This window comes from Carcharodon carcharias, chromosome 3 (assembly GCF_017639515.1).
Source record: "Carcharodon carcharias isolate sCarCar2 chromosome 3, sCarCar2.pri, whole genome shotgun sequence".
Lineage (NCBI taxonomy): Eukaryota > Metazoa > Chordata > Chondrichthyes > Lamniformes > Lamnidae > Carcharodon > Carcharodon carcharias.
In genome coordinates, this window is record NC_054469.1 from 27,730,501 (window position 1) to 27,745,497 (window position 14,997).

Genomic DNA, 14,997 nt, shown 5'->3' on the forward strand with positions numbered 1-14,997 from the left:
ACAAATGTCAAAGCTCATTTTGTTTTAGCTTTAAGAATCAACGCATTTTTCCTTCTAAATTCTGCGCACAAAAGTCTCATTTTACTTACTGCAATGACTTAACGTTCTATGTTTTTTTTTTAAATCTTAGGTTTTCTGTTGAAGATGAAGGACAGCATGCCAAATGCATGTTCTTGGTGATTGCCAGCTTAAAATAATTAATTTTTGCAGAAAAAAAACTTTCCTTCCTCTTTGTGTCATCCCTTCCTCTCCTGAAAAAGTACTTTAGGTTTCCTAGACAGCCTCTCTTTATGCGACGATGAAGCCGTTTGTGCAGCTGGATATCCTCATATATAAAGTGCTTTGTGATTCCAGTTTAAAGAGGTTCTTTCCAGATGGGACAAGGGTCTCCTCTGTCTGCTGGTGTAAGGATCCTACATGAAATGAGTTTGGGTAGCCTCAAGCCAGTTCTCATTGGGAATGGGCCCGCACCACAGAACAGTTCCTTATTTGGCATCAATTGGTGGGTGAGGTTTCCACTGTCAGCAGGTACTTGAAAAATTAATTCCTTTTATCTACTATATTAGAGATCACACAGTACAGTGTGTCAGCTGTAGCTCAGTTGGGAGCACACTTGTCTCCGAATTGTAAGGTTCAGGGATAAAATCCCACTTCAGGGCTTGAATATAAAAAAACTCAGAGCTACCACTCCAGTGCAGTAGTGAGGAAGTGCTGCAGTGTCAGAGATGATGACTTTCAGATGAGATGTTTCAACTGAGGCTGTTTACTTGGGTGGGTGGGCTCTACTTTATCGTATGAGCAGGAGAATTATTACTGGTGTGTTGGCTGTTTAATGTGTGATGTTTAATACTCAATCATCATCACAAAAAACAGATTACCTGGTCACTATCACATTGTTGTTTGTGGGAGCTTGCTGTGTGCATATTGACTACTGTGTTTCCTACATCACAACAGTGACTACACTTCAAAAAGTACTTAATTGGCTTTAAAATACTTTGAGATGTCTGGTGATTGCAAAATGTGCTATATAAATGTAAGTCCTTCTTCAGTAATTTAAATATATAAATAAAAGTAGCATGTGATGAAACATGTCAGCTCAGGCCAACTAAATAGTTTTATTAGAAAGAATACTTATTGGATTTGGTTCAAACATACACACACATACATGTCACTACCTATAATTTAGTCCTAACTTTTCTTTCCATCTCATGATCAAAATCAGGACTGCGTTCTTGATGATTTAGTGAATAGTCAAACAAGTTTTAATGTCATTGAGACTATGAACAGTGGTGTAGTATCCAATCTGACAAGATACTGCAGTCCAACTCCAACCCCAAGAACATAGACAATGCGGCAAAAGATGAAATGGAAATCTGCAATTCATTGGTACATGACATCAAAGCGCTCTCAGAACACTTGCCTGGGGGCTAAACAAACCTACGTGACCTGGTTCCAATGCAGACGTTGAAGAAGAGATGTGAGGAATCTTTTAGATATATATATATTTACGTACTGCAAAAGCAACTGATAGAAGACTACATTATGGTGGATTTGGCAGATGACAACTTCAATGAGATTACATTAAAGGGAGAACTAACATCTGAGTTTCTCTGGTATCCATTCCAATCCCCATGGGTTCAACTATTTCATTGTGCTCTGCACTCCTTGTGAACAATATATGAGCCTAAGTGATTCAGTTAATATTGCATCATCCAAACTTGATACAGATCTCGCCAACTATACAGAAATACAGAGGTTTAAAAATCTGACAGGCCATTAGGTCCAACCAGCTCTTGTCAGCCCATACTCTCTACACAAGCAAATAGTCTGAATTATATTTATCCGTCCTATTCCCATGTCACTTCAACCACTTTTTCTTCATCTACCTGTTCAATTCGACCTTGAATGACAACATAGTTTTTGCCTCAATCACTAACCCGGGAAATTAGTTCCACAACCTCATTAATGTGTCAATGAGTTTCTCCTGCCCTCTGCTCTAAAATCTCTTAAATTTAATCTTGTTTTGATGGACTCTCAACTACCTGCAACAGTCTATTTCAATTTACGCAATCCTTCATTAACTTTAAGAATTTCTTTCAAATTGCCCCATAATCTGTGTTACTCTCATGAAAAATGATTCAAGAATTGATCATAACTCTTGCCACTTGGTGGGATCATTCAAAATTGACCCCCAAAGGTTTCATGTCACCATTATCCAATAAAGAAATGTTGAGCTCAGAACTGAAAATTTCCAGCTATCCAATGCCCTTTATGTGAAAAACTGCTTCCTGAAGGCAGCTCATAAGAAAGATACTGCAACAATTGTGGGCAATTTTAACCTTCATATAGATTGGATGAATCAAATTGGCAAAGGTAGTTTGGAGGTTGAGTTCACAGAATGTTTTTGGAACAGTTTCTTAGAACAGTATGTCCTGGAACCAATCAGGGAGCAGGTTATTTTATACCTGGTAATATGTAACGGGACAGGACAAATTAATGGCCTCATTATAAAGATCTCCTAGGCCAGAGTGATCATAACATGATAGAATTTCAATTCAGTTTGAGAAATTTGGGTCTGAAACTAGTGTCCTAAACTTAAGAAAAGGCAATTACAAGGTTATGAAGACAGGGCTGGCTAAAGTGGACTGAGAATATAGGTTAAGAGGTAAGACGGTAGAGAAACAGAAGCCCACATTTAAGGAGATATTTCATAACTCTCAAAGCTATTTTGCACTGAGGAAAAATAGCTCTATGAGAAGGATGCAATATTCGCAACTAACTAAGGAAGTTAAGAATGGTATCAAATTGAAAGCAAAAGGCGTACAATGCTGCAAAGATTAGCAGTGGACACATAAAAGGTGACTGCACAAGATGGGGCTCATGGTATTGGTGATAGAGGATTGGCTAACTAACAGGAAACGGAGAGTTGGGATAAATGAATCATTTTCAGGTTGGAAACTGTAATGAGTGAAGTACCACAAGGTCCAGTGCAGGGACCTTAATTATTTACGTTTTATATTCATGATTTGGATGAAGGGACAGACTATGTTGTAGCCAAATTTGCTGATCATACAAAGATAGGTAAGGAAAGCAAAGTCTGCAAAGTGATATTGATAAGTTGAATGGGCAACAAGTTGGCAGATGGCAGATGGATAAATATATATAAATGACTTGGACATTGGAATACACGAAACTGTCAGAAAATGTGAGGTTGTCCATTTTGGCAAGAACAGAAAAGCAGGATATTATTTAAATGATGAGAAGCTGTAGAATGCTGCAGTACAGAGGGATTTAGGTGTCCTTGTACATGTATCACAAGAAGTTAGCATGCAAGATACAGCAAATAATTAGGAAGACAAATAGACTGTTGGCCTTTATTGCAAGGGGGATGGAGTATTAAAGTAGGGAAGTTTCACCACAGCTGTACAGGGCATTGATGAGCCTTCTGTAGTACTGTGCACAATTTTGGTCTCCTTACTTAAGGAGGGATATACTAGCATTGGAAGCAGTTCAGAGAACCTTCACTAGGCTGATCCCTAGGACGAAGAGGTTGTCTTATGAGGAAGGGTTGAACAGATTGGGCCTATTCCAATTGGAGTTTAGAAGAATGAGAGGTCATCTGATTGAAATATAAAAGGTTCTGAGGTGGGGGTGGTTGGTCGGGGGGGGTTGATCAGGTAAGCAACAGAACAAAAAAATGCTTGAAGTTAAAAAATATGTTGATAGGGAGTGGAGTAGATGGAAGGGGTTTCCATAATCATCCAATCATCCCTTGATATGAGGGAGGTGCCTTTGGATTGGAAAGTGGCAAGTGTGACATGCTTGTTCGGGAAAGGGGTGTAAGGACATTCCTGTGGTGGGTAAGTTTTTGGAAACAATCACCAAGGATAAAATTAATACGCATTTGGAGAGGTTTGAGTTAATTAAGGAGAGACAGCATGGATTTGAAAAAGGCAAATAGTATTCGACTAATCTAATTTAACCTCTTGATGAAGTCACAGTGAAGGCTGATGAAGGGAATGCCATGCATGTTGTCCATATGGATTTTAAGAAGGCGTTTGACAATTACCACAGAAAAGGCTGGTTAACTAAACTGAGTCTCATGGATTTGGAGGAACAGTGTCAGTTTGGTTAAAAAATTAACTTAAGGACAGAAACACCTTAACTCTTGCCACCAACTGCAAGTGGACTCAACTTACACTGCGGCCTCCAGCGCGTGCCCAGATTCTCCCACCAGGATGGTAGTTGCATGCCACTTTACTACCAGGCTAGTTTAACTCTGTAAAAAGGCCAGTTTAATGCTGCTGCCTTAAGCACTAAACAATATTTTTTATTTTGATTTATTGGAACAAGTTGAACAAGTGAATAAATTGCAAAGGCTTTGCGCAGGGAATCCTTACACAGCCCGGCTAGTTCAGTTGGTAGGTAATGGGATGCTTAATCCCAGGCTCGAGGTTTTGAGTTCCACATAGGGTGATGCTTTTTTTCTTAAATATTTTCATCAAAATATTAATTATTGGAATTCTCCCAATGCTGAATTTCCAGTTAAGAGAATATAGTTTTGGCTTCCACGGCTGGCTCTCACCCAAATTAATTGGTTTTTGGGGAAAAAAATATCTATTTTTGCTATTACAAGGGGAGGCAGTGGCGGAGTGGAATTGTTGCTGGACTAGGAATCCAGACACCCTGGGTAATGCTCTGGGGACCTGGGTTCAAATCCCACCATGGCAGATAGTGAAATTTGAATTCAATAAAAATCTGGAATTAAAATCTAATGATTACCGTGAAATCATTGCTGATTGATGTAAAAACCCATCTGGTTCACTAATCTGCTGTCCTTACCTGGCCTAGCTTAACTGCCCTCTGAAATGGCTAAGCAAGCCACTCAGTTGTGTCAGTTTGCTGAAAAAGAATGGAACTGAATGCACCACCTTGAAAAGTCCTCCTTACTAACTTCTGGGGGTTAGCCTGTCTCACAGACAAGTCAAGCAAAGCCTGACATACTCATGGAAACATACCTTACAGACAATGTCCCAGACCACCATCACTATCCCTGAGTATGTCCTGTCCCACCAGCAGGTCAGACCCTGCAGAGGTGGCGACACAGTGGTATATAGTGGGGAGGAAGTTGCCCTGGAAGTCCTCAACATTGACTGCAGACCCCATGAAGTCTCATGGCACCATGCCAAACATGGGCAAGCAAGCCTCCTGCTGATTACCACATACTGAGCCCCGCCATGCCCCTCAGCTGATGAATCACCACTTGGAGGAAGCACTGAGGGTGGCAAGGGCACAGAATGTACTCTGGGGGACACCCCCACTTAATGCCAGTCACCAAGAGTAGCTTGGTAGCACCACAACTGGCTGAGTCCTAAAGGAAATAGCTACTACACTAAGTCTCTGGCAGGTGGTGAGGTAGCCAACAAGAGGGAAAACAAAAACAAAAACAGAATTACCTGGAAAAACTCAGCAGGTCTGGCAGCATCGGTGGAGAAGAAAAGAGTTGACGTTTTGAGTCCTCATGACCCTTCGACACAGAGATAAAAACAAAAAAACTGCGGATGCTGGAAATCCAAAACAAAAACAAAAACAGAATTACCTGGAAAAACTCAGCAGGTCTAAAAACATACTTGAGGGAAAACATACTTGATGTCATCATCACCAACTTGTCTGCTGCAAATGCATCTGTCCATGACAGTATTGGTACAAGTGACCACCGCACAGTTGCTGTGGAGATGAAGTCTCATCTTCACATGGAGGATACCCTCAATGTTGTGTGGCACTGGGATAGATTTTGAACAGATGTAGCAACTCGAGACTGGGCATCCATGAGGCACAGTGGGCCATCAGCAGCAACACAATTGTACTCGGCCACAATCTGTAACCTCATGGCCTGGCATATTCCCCACTCTACTATTACCACCAAGCCAGGGGATTAGCCCTGGTTCAATGAAGAGTGCAGGAGGGCACACCAGAAGCAGCACCAGGCATACCTAAAAATGAAGTGTCAACATGGTGAAGCTATAACACAGGACTACTTGCATGCCAAACAGCATAAGCAGCAGGTGATAGACAGAAATAAGCGATTCCACAATCAATCTATCAGATCTAAGCTCTGCAGTCCTGCCACATCCATTCATGGATGGTGGTGGACAATTAAACAACTTACTGGAGGAGGAGGCTCCACAAATATCCCCAACCTCAATGATGGAGGAGTCCAGCACATCAGTGCAAAAGACAAGGCTGAAGCATTTGCAACAATCTTCAGCAAGAGGTGCCCAGTGGGTGATCCACCTCAGCCTCCTCCAGAGGTCCCCAGCATCACGGATGCCAGTATTCAACCAATTCCATTCATTCCACATGATATCAAAAAACAGCTGAAGGCACTGGGTAGTGCCAAGGTTATGGGCCCTGACAATATTACGGCAATAGTACATAGAACTTGTCCTCCAGAACTTGCAGCGCCCCTAGCCAAACTGTTCCAGTACAGCTACAACACTGGCATCTACCCGGCTATGTGGAAAATTGCTCAGGTATGTCCTGTACACAAAAAGCAGGACAAATGCAAATTACTGCCTCATTAGTCTACTCTCCATCATCAGCAAAGTGATGGAAGGTGTCATCAACAGAGCTATCAAGTGGCACTTGCTTAGCAATAACTTGCTCACTGACACTCTGTTTATCTTCCGCTAGGACCACTCAGCTCCTGACCTTACAGCCTTTGTTCAAACATGGACAAAAGAGCTGAACTCCAGAGGTGAGGTGAGAGTGACTGCCCTGACATCAAGGCAGCATTTGAACGAGTGTGGCATCAAGGAGCCCCCGCAAAACGAGTCAACGGGAACCGGGGGAAAACAAAGGAAGATGGTTGTGGTTGTTGGATGTCAATCATCTCCGTTCCATGACATCACTGCAGGAGTTCCTCAGGGTAGTGCCCTGGGCCCAACCGTCTTCAGCTGCTTCATCAATGACCTCCTTCCATCATGAGGTCAGAAGTGGGGATGTTCGCTGATGATTGCACAATGTTCAGAACCATTCGCAATTCCTCAGATACTGAAGCAGACCATGTACAAATGCAGCAAGACCTGAACAATATCAAGGCTTGGGCTGACAAGTGGCAAGTAACATTCGTGCCACACAAGTGTCAGGCAATGACCATCTCCAACAAGAGAGAATCTAATCATTGCCCTTTGACATTCAATGGCGTTACCAACACTGACTCCCCCACTCTCAACATCGTTGGGTTACCATTGACCAGAAGCTGAACTGGACTAGCCATGTAAATACTGTGGCTACAACAGCAGGTCAGAGGCTGGGAATCCTGTGACAAGGCACAAGTCAGGAGTGTGATGAAATACTCTCCACTTGCCTCGATGACTGCAGCTCCAACAACATTCAAGAAGCTTGACACCATCCAGGACAAAGCAGCCTGCTTGATTCGCACCCCATCCACAAACATTCACGCCCTCTGCCACCAATGCACAGTAGCAGCAGTGTGTACCATCTACAAGATGCACTGCAAGAACTCACCAAGCCTCCTCGGACAGCACCTTCCAAACCCACAACCACTACCATCTAGAAGGACAAGGGCAGCAGACACATGGGAACTCCACCACTTGGACGTTCCCCTCCAAATCACTCACCATCGTGACTTGGAAATATATATGTGTTCCTTCACTATTGCTGGGTAAAAATCCTGGAACCCGCTGTCTAATAGCACTGTGGGTGTACCTACATGACATGGACTGCAGTGGTTCAAGAAGGCAGCTCATCATCACCTTGTCAAGGGCAGTTAGGGATGGTCAACAAATGCTGGCCTAGCCAGTGATGACCACATCCCAGGAATGAATGAAAAAACAAGAACCTGATTGTTAAAATGATCCTTCCCTGAGTAATTCCAATTATTTTCCATTAAGTGATTTTAAAGGAGACAATTATAAGACACCAGCTTGCAAAAAAAAGACAATTCAGCAACGGGAAAGCAAGATCTGTGCTTGAAAGCATCTGTCACTTTAATCCTGACACCGACACTGCATCTGCACTTGTCCCTAATGTTAAGGCACAAATAATTGCAGCTGGATAGAATACAATAACAACATAAATGGTTTTTCGGACTGCAGGACAGTAGACAGTGGTGTTCCCCAAGAGTCAATGCTAGGACCATTTTTTTTTGATATATCTAAATGACTTGGGTATTGGAATACAGGATAAAATTTCAAAATTTGCCAATGATACTAAGCTTGGAGGTGTGGCAGACGGTGAGGATCATTCCAATCAATTGCAATGGGAGATAGATAGGCTAGCTGACTGGGCAGACGAGTGGCAGATAGAATTTAATTCATAGAATGTAAGGTGATGCATTTTGGCAGGAGAGATAGAGAGAAGCTTAATGGCACAGTTCTGAAGAGTATACAAGAACAGAGAGACTTGGGGATTCACATGCATGAATCTTTGAAGATGGCAGGACATATTGAGAGAGTGATTAGCGAAGCATAATGTATCTTGGATTTCATACATAGAGGCGTTGAGCACAAATGCAGGGACGTTATGCTGAGCTTTTATAAAGCCCTGGTTAATGATATGAGGGTCATTGAAAGGTTGAGAGAAGATTTACCAGAATGGTTCCAGGGATAAGGGATTTCAGCTCCAAGGTTAGGTTGGAGAAGCTGGAGTTGTTACTGGAGCAAAGGAAGTTGAGGGAAGATCTGATCGAGGTGTCAAGATTATGACAGGTCTTGATAAGGTGGACAAAGAAAAGCTGTTCCCATTTCTGGATGGTACAAGAACACAGATTTAAGGTTTTGGGCAAGAGGTACATGGGGCAGGTGAGGAAGAACATTTTTTCACAATGAGTAGTAATGACCTAGGCCCTGCTGCCTATGAGGTGGAAGTGGAGATGATCAATGATATCAAAAGGCACTTGAGGGAATAAACTTGCAGGGTTGACTAAGTAGATGGGGTAGGGAGACTGACTGGATTACTCGACAGAGAGCCAATATAGACTTGACGGGCTAAATGGCCTCCTCCTGTGCCATAATTAAGCGAGAGGCAGGATTTTACTGAGGGCTTGTGAACTATCAGGCTCAAATGTGGGTCAATAGCCCAAATTGTGTGGGAGACAGTCACTCCCTGGGGCAGTTAATTAGTAGCTAGAGGGCAGAATCAGCATCCAATTCAGGATGGCAGGAAGGCTCTCAAAACTGGTGGGCCAATCAGAAGCCTTCCACCTGGAATGCAGCAGTCGGATGTAATAGCAGATAAGCGGGGGACAGGATGACTCAAGATGGAAGCACCCTCTGTCCAACCTTTTAAATCTTTTTATATATGTTTTCATGGGGTGTGGGCTGGGCCAGCATTTATTACCTATCCCTAGTTGTCCTTGAGAAGCTGGTGGTGAGCTGCTTTCTTGAACCGCTGCAGTTCATGTGGTGTAGGTACACTCCACAGTGCTGTTAGGGAGGGAGTTCCAGGATTTTGACCCAGTGATAGTGAAGGGACGGTGATATATTTACAAGTTAGGATGATGTGTGGCTTGGAGGGGAACTTGCAGATATTCGTGTTCCTGTGCATCTGTTACCCTTGTCCTTCTAAGTGGAAGAAGTTGTGGGTTTGGAAGGTGCTGTTGAAGGAGCCTTGGTGTGTTGCCACAGTGCATCTTGTAGATAGCCCACAGTCCTGCCGCTGCTTCAATGGTTGGGGGGGGTGGGGGCGGGGGGTGGGGGGTTGTGGGGGTAGGCGGGTGGTGGGAGGAGGGGTGTTGCAGATCAAATAGGCTGCTTTGTTCTGGATGGTGTTAGGCTTTATGAGTATTGTAGGGGCTGCACTCTTCCAGGAACATGGAGACTATTCCATCACATTCCTGACTTGTGCCTTGTGTCAAGATAGATTTAAAAAAAATATTTTAGGAATTCTGTAAAGAAGGATGTGTCCGTGTGTGTGTGTGTGTCTCCATGATGAATTAAACTGGGGGGAAGGTTCAAAGGCAGCTTGTCTGTGAGAGTTGAGAGATAAAAGGTTAAACGGGCCAGATACATGCATTTGTAATGGGTGGCCATGGTGAAGTTGGATTTACAAGTAAATATGTTAGGTTTGAAATTTGCGTTATGAGATAAATAGGGACTTGGCTTTTCAGCTGTTAAATTTCAAAGGGGAGTTTAGAAGTGACAAGGGACTTTTCCAGCTTACCAAGGTTTCACAAGTAAACAAGGCAAGGCTTTTAAATTTTATTTGACCCTAATGTGGAGGCAATAGGAAAACATGAAAGATTTTATATTTGGAAAAGTTGAGTTCAAAGAAGTGCTGAGGAAAATGGAATCTAAGATGAAAGGGGAAAAGGATATTTAAGGAAAGATGTTAAACTGAGTTGTGGTGGCTGTGTGATGGGGAGGTATCCTGAGACCAGCTCTATGCTGACAGAAGGTGTGAAACTTGAACCAGCCATGCAGTGAGAGCAGAAAAGTTTTTGAGCGGAATCGTCCCAGATTTGCCGGTTCTGGGACGGTGAGCAGTTTCTGAATTGCCCACCATGCCGTTAACACATAGTTTCCTCATTCTGGGCGCCATATCTAAATTGCAGCTATGCACACAGTTCTCAATGCTTGCAGCCCAGGACTGCTCCAATGAAGACGTGGCCCTGAAAGCCAGGAAAAGTTCAGTGACCCATCACTGGAATGCCTTTCGGAGACCCACAGTGATGTCCTCCACTCCCGCTCTGGCCGTAGGAGGTCCAACAACCTCACCACTCTGGCTGCGGGAGGTGTGGCAATGGCGGTCAGTGCCAATGCTGCACACAAGAAGTTGGCCATCCAGTGCAGAAAGGGGTTGAATGATCTCATCCATGTTGTGAGGGTAAGGAAACCATCTCATCACTCTAAGCTCACACACTCACAAGGCCATCACAGATTTACTGGCATCTCACTCACTCCAGCTCAAGGGCCATCACCACTCACTCTTTCACACATACCCTCACATCTCCGTTTGGCCCCATCTCCTCTGGAGACTGCCTTCTCAGCCCGCACCATCGTGAGGTCACTTGCACAGATCAACATGTGCCCCCACACACACCTTGGGATACCCTCCTTTCCCAGTACAGCCCTGGCCCTGCAGCTTCTTCCCTTGCCTGAGGCCACTTCTCCCCCTTACGCAAGCAAATCCTAGCTCTGCAGCCATTGAAAAGCCACCCCACCTTACGGCTAGTCTGGTGATCAGAAACCTTCCCATGAGTCCCCGTAAAAGTGATGTGGTGCTGCCTGTAAAGCCTGGTGCTGATTACCTTGATTGCTACCTGAAGCAAGGTAGGCAAACAAGCTTCAAAGTCCTGAGTGATGTGCAGCTTGCCAGGTGCAGGTCGCTTATGTACAGTTGTGAAATTGTGTGTTGATGTGCCCAGATGATCCAGCGTGAGGGGATGATTCTGGTGGGCAGGGTTTATAATTATATGCAAATGGATTAAAATGACGTTCCTGACATATGGTGGCAGGAAATGCAGCCCTCCATTGATGGGTGGAATGGACAATCGCAAACATGTCGTGAAATTGGTTTTTGGCCTTCCTGCCAATTTGTCTGCTCATGCCCAATGCCAATGGGGTGGAAAATCCTGGCCCTTTTTTTGTAAAGCAGGGTGATTCTGAACTTTATTGGATTTCTACAGCAGAGAGGAAGAGAGTGAGAAGTCATGTGGTATTCCTTAATAAAGTGACAGGAGTTTTTGCCTTGGGTAATATTACTGGATTTTTATGACTAAAAATCTATAAGGGAGCTGTTGCCAAATAGTTTACTTGTGTGTTCTGACCAAGTGGGTGTTTTTCTGGGGGATGTTTTGTAAGACTGTTTTTACTGTGTAACTTTAATCTTGTGTTTTTTTCTTCTTGTTAATAAATCCTTTCATTTTAAAATTCTAAAAGCGTTATTGGGATTTTATGCTTCTGGGATCAGTAGTTTTCCCCCTCATTTTCAAAATACAAAAAAAAAGGTTATGATCAGTGAGACAAGTTTATCCTCTGGGATTTGGCTTGCTCAGCGAATAACATCAGCCGTGGTTGTAACACTTATAGATGATGGACAAGCTTTGGGAAGTCAGGAAGTGAGTTACTCACTACAGAATTCACAGCCTCTGTAGCCACAGTATTCATAAGGCTAGTCCAGTTCAATTTCCGGTTCATGGAACCCTCAGGAACTCGACAGAGGGAGGAATTCAGTGATAGTAATGCCATTGAATGTCAAGGGGCGATGGTTGGATTCTCTCTTGTTGGAGATGCCTGGCACTTGTGTGGCATGAATATTACTTGTCATTTATCAACCCACGCCTGGACATTGTCCAGGTCTTGCTGCATATGGATATGGACTGCTTCAGTATCTGAGGAGTCTTGAATGGTGCTGAACATTGTGCAATCATCAGCAATCATCCCCACTTCTGACCTTATGAAGAAAGGTCATTGATGAAGCAGCTGAAGATGGTTGCGCCTATCACACCACCCTGATGAAATCCTGCAGTGATGTTCCAGGACTGTGACCTCCAATCACAACCATCTTCCTTTGTACTAGGGTATGACTCTGTGAGTTTTCCCCCAATTCCCATTGACTCTAATTTCGCTAGGGCTCAGTCAAATGCTGCCTTGATGCCAAAGGCAGTCAATCTCACCTCACCTCGAGTTCCACTCTTTTTTTGATGTTTGGACCAAGGCTGTAATGAGAATTACAGCCATGAAAAATATAAATTTTGACTTTCTTTAGTTCAAACCTTTATTTTGGACACTTGAAAATTTAGCTAAAAATCTGCCAAAAAATATACTATAGTCCTAACTACTGGCCAGAAAATATAGTTACATATAAAAAGTAAATGTAGAGAAATTAAACTAAACCATGTGATGACCTTAAACACAAAGGACAGAATTTTGCCGTCGGCAAGCAAGGGGCAGGGCCCACTCGCCGAGGCGTATAATGATGTGGGATGATGTCAGGAGGAATCCCCGACATCATCTCGCTCCATTTAAATTTTCAGGAAGGCGGGGGCGCAGCAAAATCAGCTGCAGGCCCGCTGACCCGTCAATGGCCAATTGAGGCCATTGTCAGGATCATTTAAACAATTAAAGGACCTGCCCGTCCAACCTTAAGGTTGGCGGGCAGGCCGGGAGCCCCAGAGGCAAACAGAGAAAACATGAAGCCTCATCCACCGGTGGGATGAAGTATCATGCAGGGTTTTAAAACGTTTAATAAAGTTATTATGTTAATTATGAACATTGTCGCATGAGGGGGACATGTTAGGGAATTTTTTTTCTTCTATTTTTCACATTTTTTTTTAGAAGTGTCAGCGATCTCCCTGAGGCTGCACTTAGCCTCAGGGAGATGTGCACTCTTTCATGCTCATGCGCTTAACAGCACACTCTCGCTTTTGGGGAATCCCTCCCTGCCAGCACAGGGAGCGCATAGCGCTTCCCGGCAGACGTCACACTGGGTGGGCCTTAATTGGCCCACCCACATAAAATGGCGGCAGGGCCCACTTCTCTGGCGGGGATCAGCTCCCCGCCCACCAGAGATTGGGTAGGGCACGCCCGCCCGACAGGCAGAACATTCTGCCCATAATTGCCCTTTGAGATTGTATTTTCATGTTTTTAAGGGTTGGTGGGGTGATGGGTACAATTGTTTCCAGTTAGTAGAACACACTCCTGTTGGTAGGTGGCATAATCGAGTAAATATTGGATTGTTGGGTCCAGGCAAGAATTAATGAATAAGGGTAAGCCTGAGTGAAGGAGTACGCCTTTTCGTCTTATCTAAACGATTATTAATCATCAAAAATATTAAAAGCATTTTCCAAATAAAAGAGAAACACAATATATTGATTTTACCTGACAAATAGATTCTCCTGCATTGTCAGTAGGTTCATGGATTTATGGTAATCCTGTTGCTTTAGTACACTATTGTTCCAAAATGCTGCTGCTGTGCACCGTTAGGGCAGGAATACATGCCAACAAGTGAGTGTGACCTTCAGGGGGAAAAGTAAACCATTTCATATCTCCAAAGGCAAAACTCAGCTAGGTTGTTGCTCCCCGAGACCTGGTTACAAAGCAGCAATGCAGACATATAGCAGGGATTGGGCTATCCTTGTCTGCAGCTTCTGGCTTGGTTCAGCATGCTATCCCCCTCCAACACCTCTCCTCTGTTGTCCAGCTGAGTGGATATGATCTTGGTTCCACTGTTCACTTATTCAGCCATAGTCAGAGAATCTCCTGCAATGGCTTCCCTTGCCACTCCTGAACTGTTACCTGTGAGGTTCCTGAAGGATTTATCCTTGGCCCCCCCCCACTCCTATTTCTCACTTAACTCCTTTACCTCAGTGACTATCCAAAGACAGGATGCTGAGCTCCACATGTAGGCTAATGACATAAAGCTTTGCCTCAGCATCATGTCTCAGGACTCCTCCACTGTCAGGCTGTCTGACATCATGGGCAGAATTTTCCCCCCATCGGGTGGGGGGGGGGGGGCAAGAGTTCAGGAGTGGGCGCGTGCTGGCGCGTCTCTGATCAGCACCCCCGTTTGGGGGCACAATGCCATTTTACATGGGCGGGCTCGATTAAGGTGGGCACACAGCTGATTCGGCTGCGCCCCCACCGACCTGAAAATTGCAATGACGCGGGGGTGGGGGGGTGACATCGGGAGTTCCGCCCAATGTCATCCCGCGTCGGCGAGTGGGCCCCGCACCCCTGGACGCCGACCGGGAAATCCTGCCCCATGTCTTGGATGAGCTGAAATTTCAGAAATCCTTAACTCTTATTTAAAAGGTACCCGGATCTGCACCTGAAGTGCTGTAATCTGCAACACTTCGGACTGGGTGCTGGAAGGTGGGATCAGAATGGGCAGTCAGTTTTAAAAAAGGTTTTCTTTCTTGGTCGGTTGGGTTGAATGGCCTCTTCCTGTGCTGTAACTTTCCTATGGTTCCACGAGGACCAAAGCCTATGACTTTGAACTCCCTGAGTTTCCAATTCTATCCACCACCGCCCA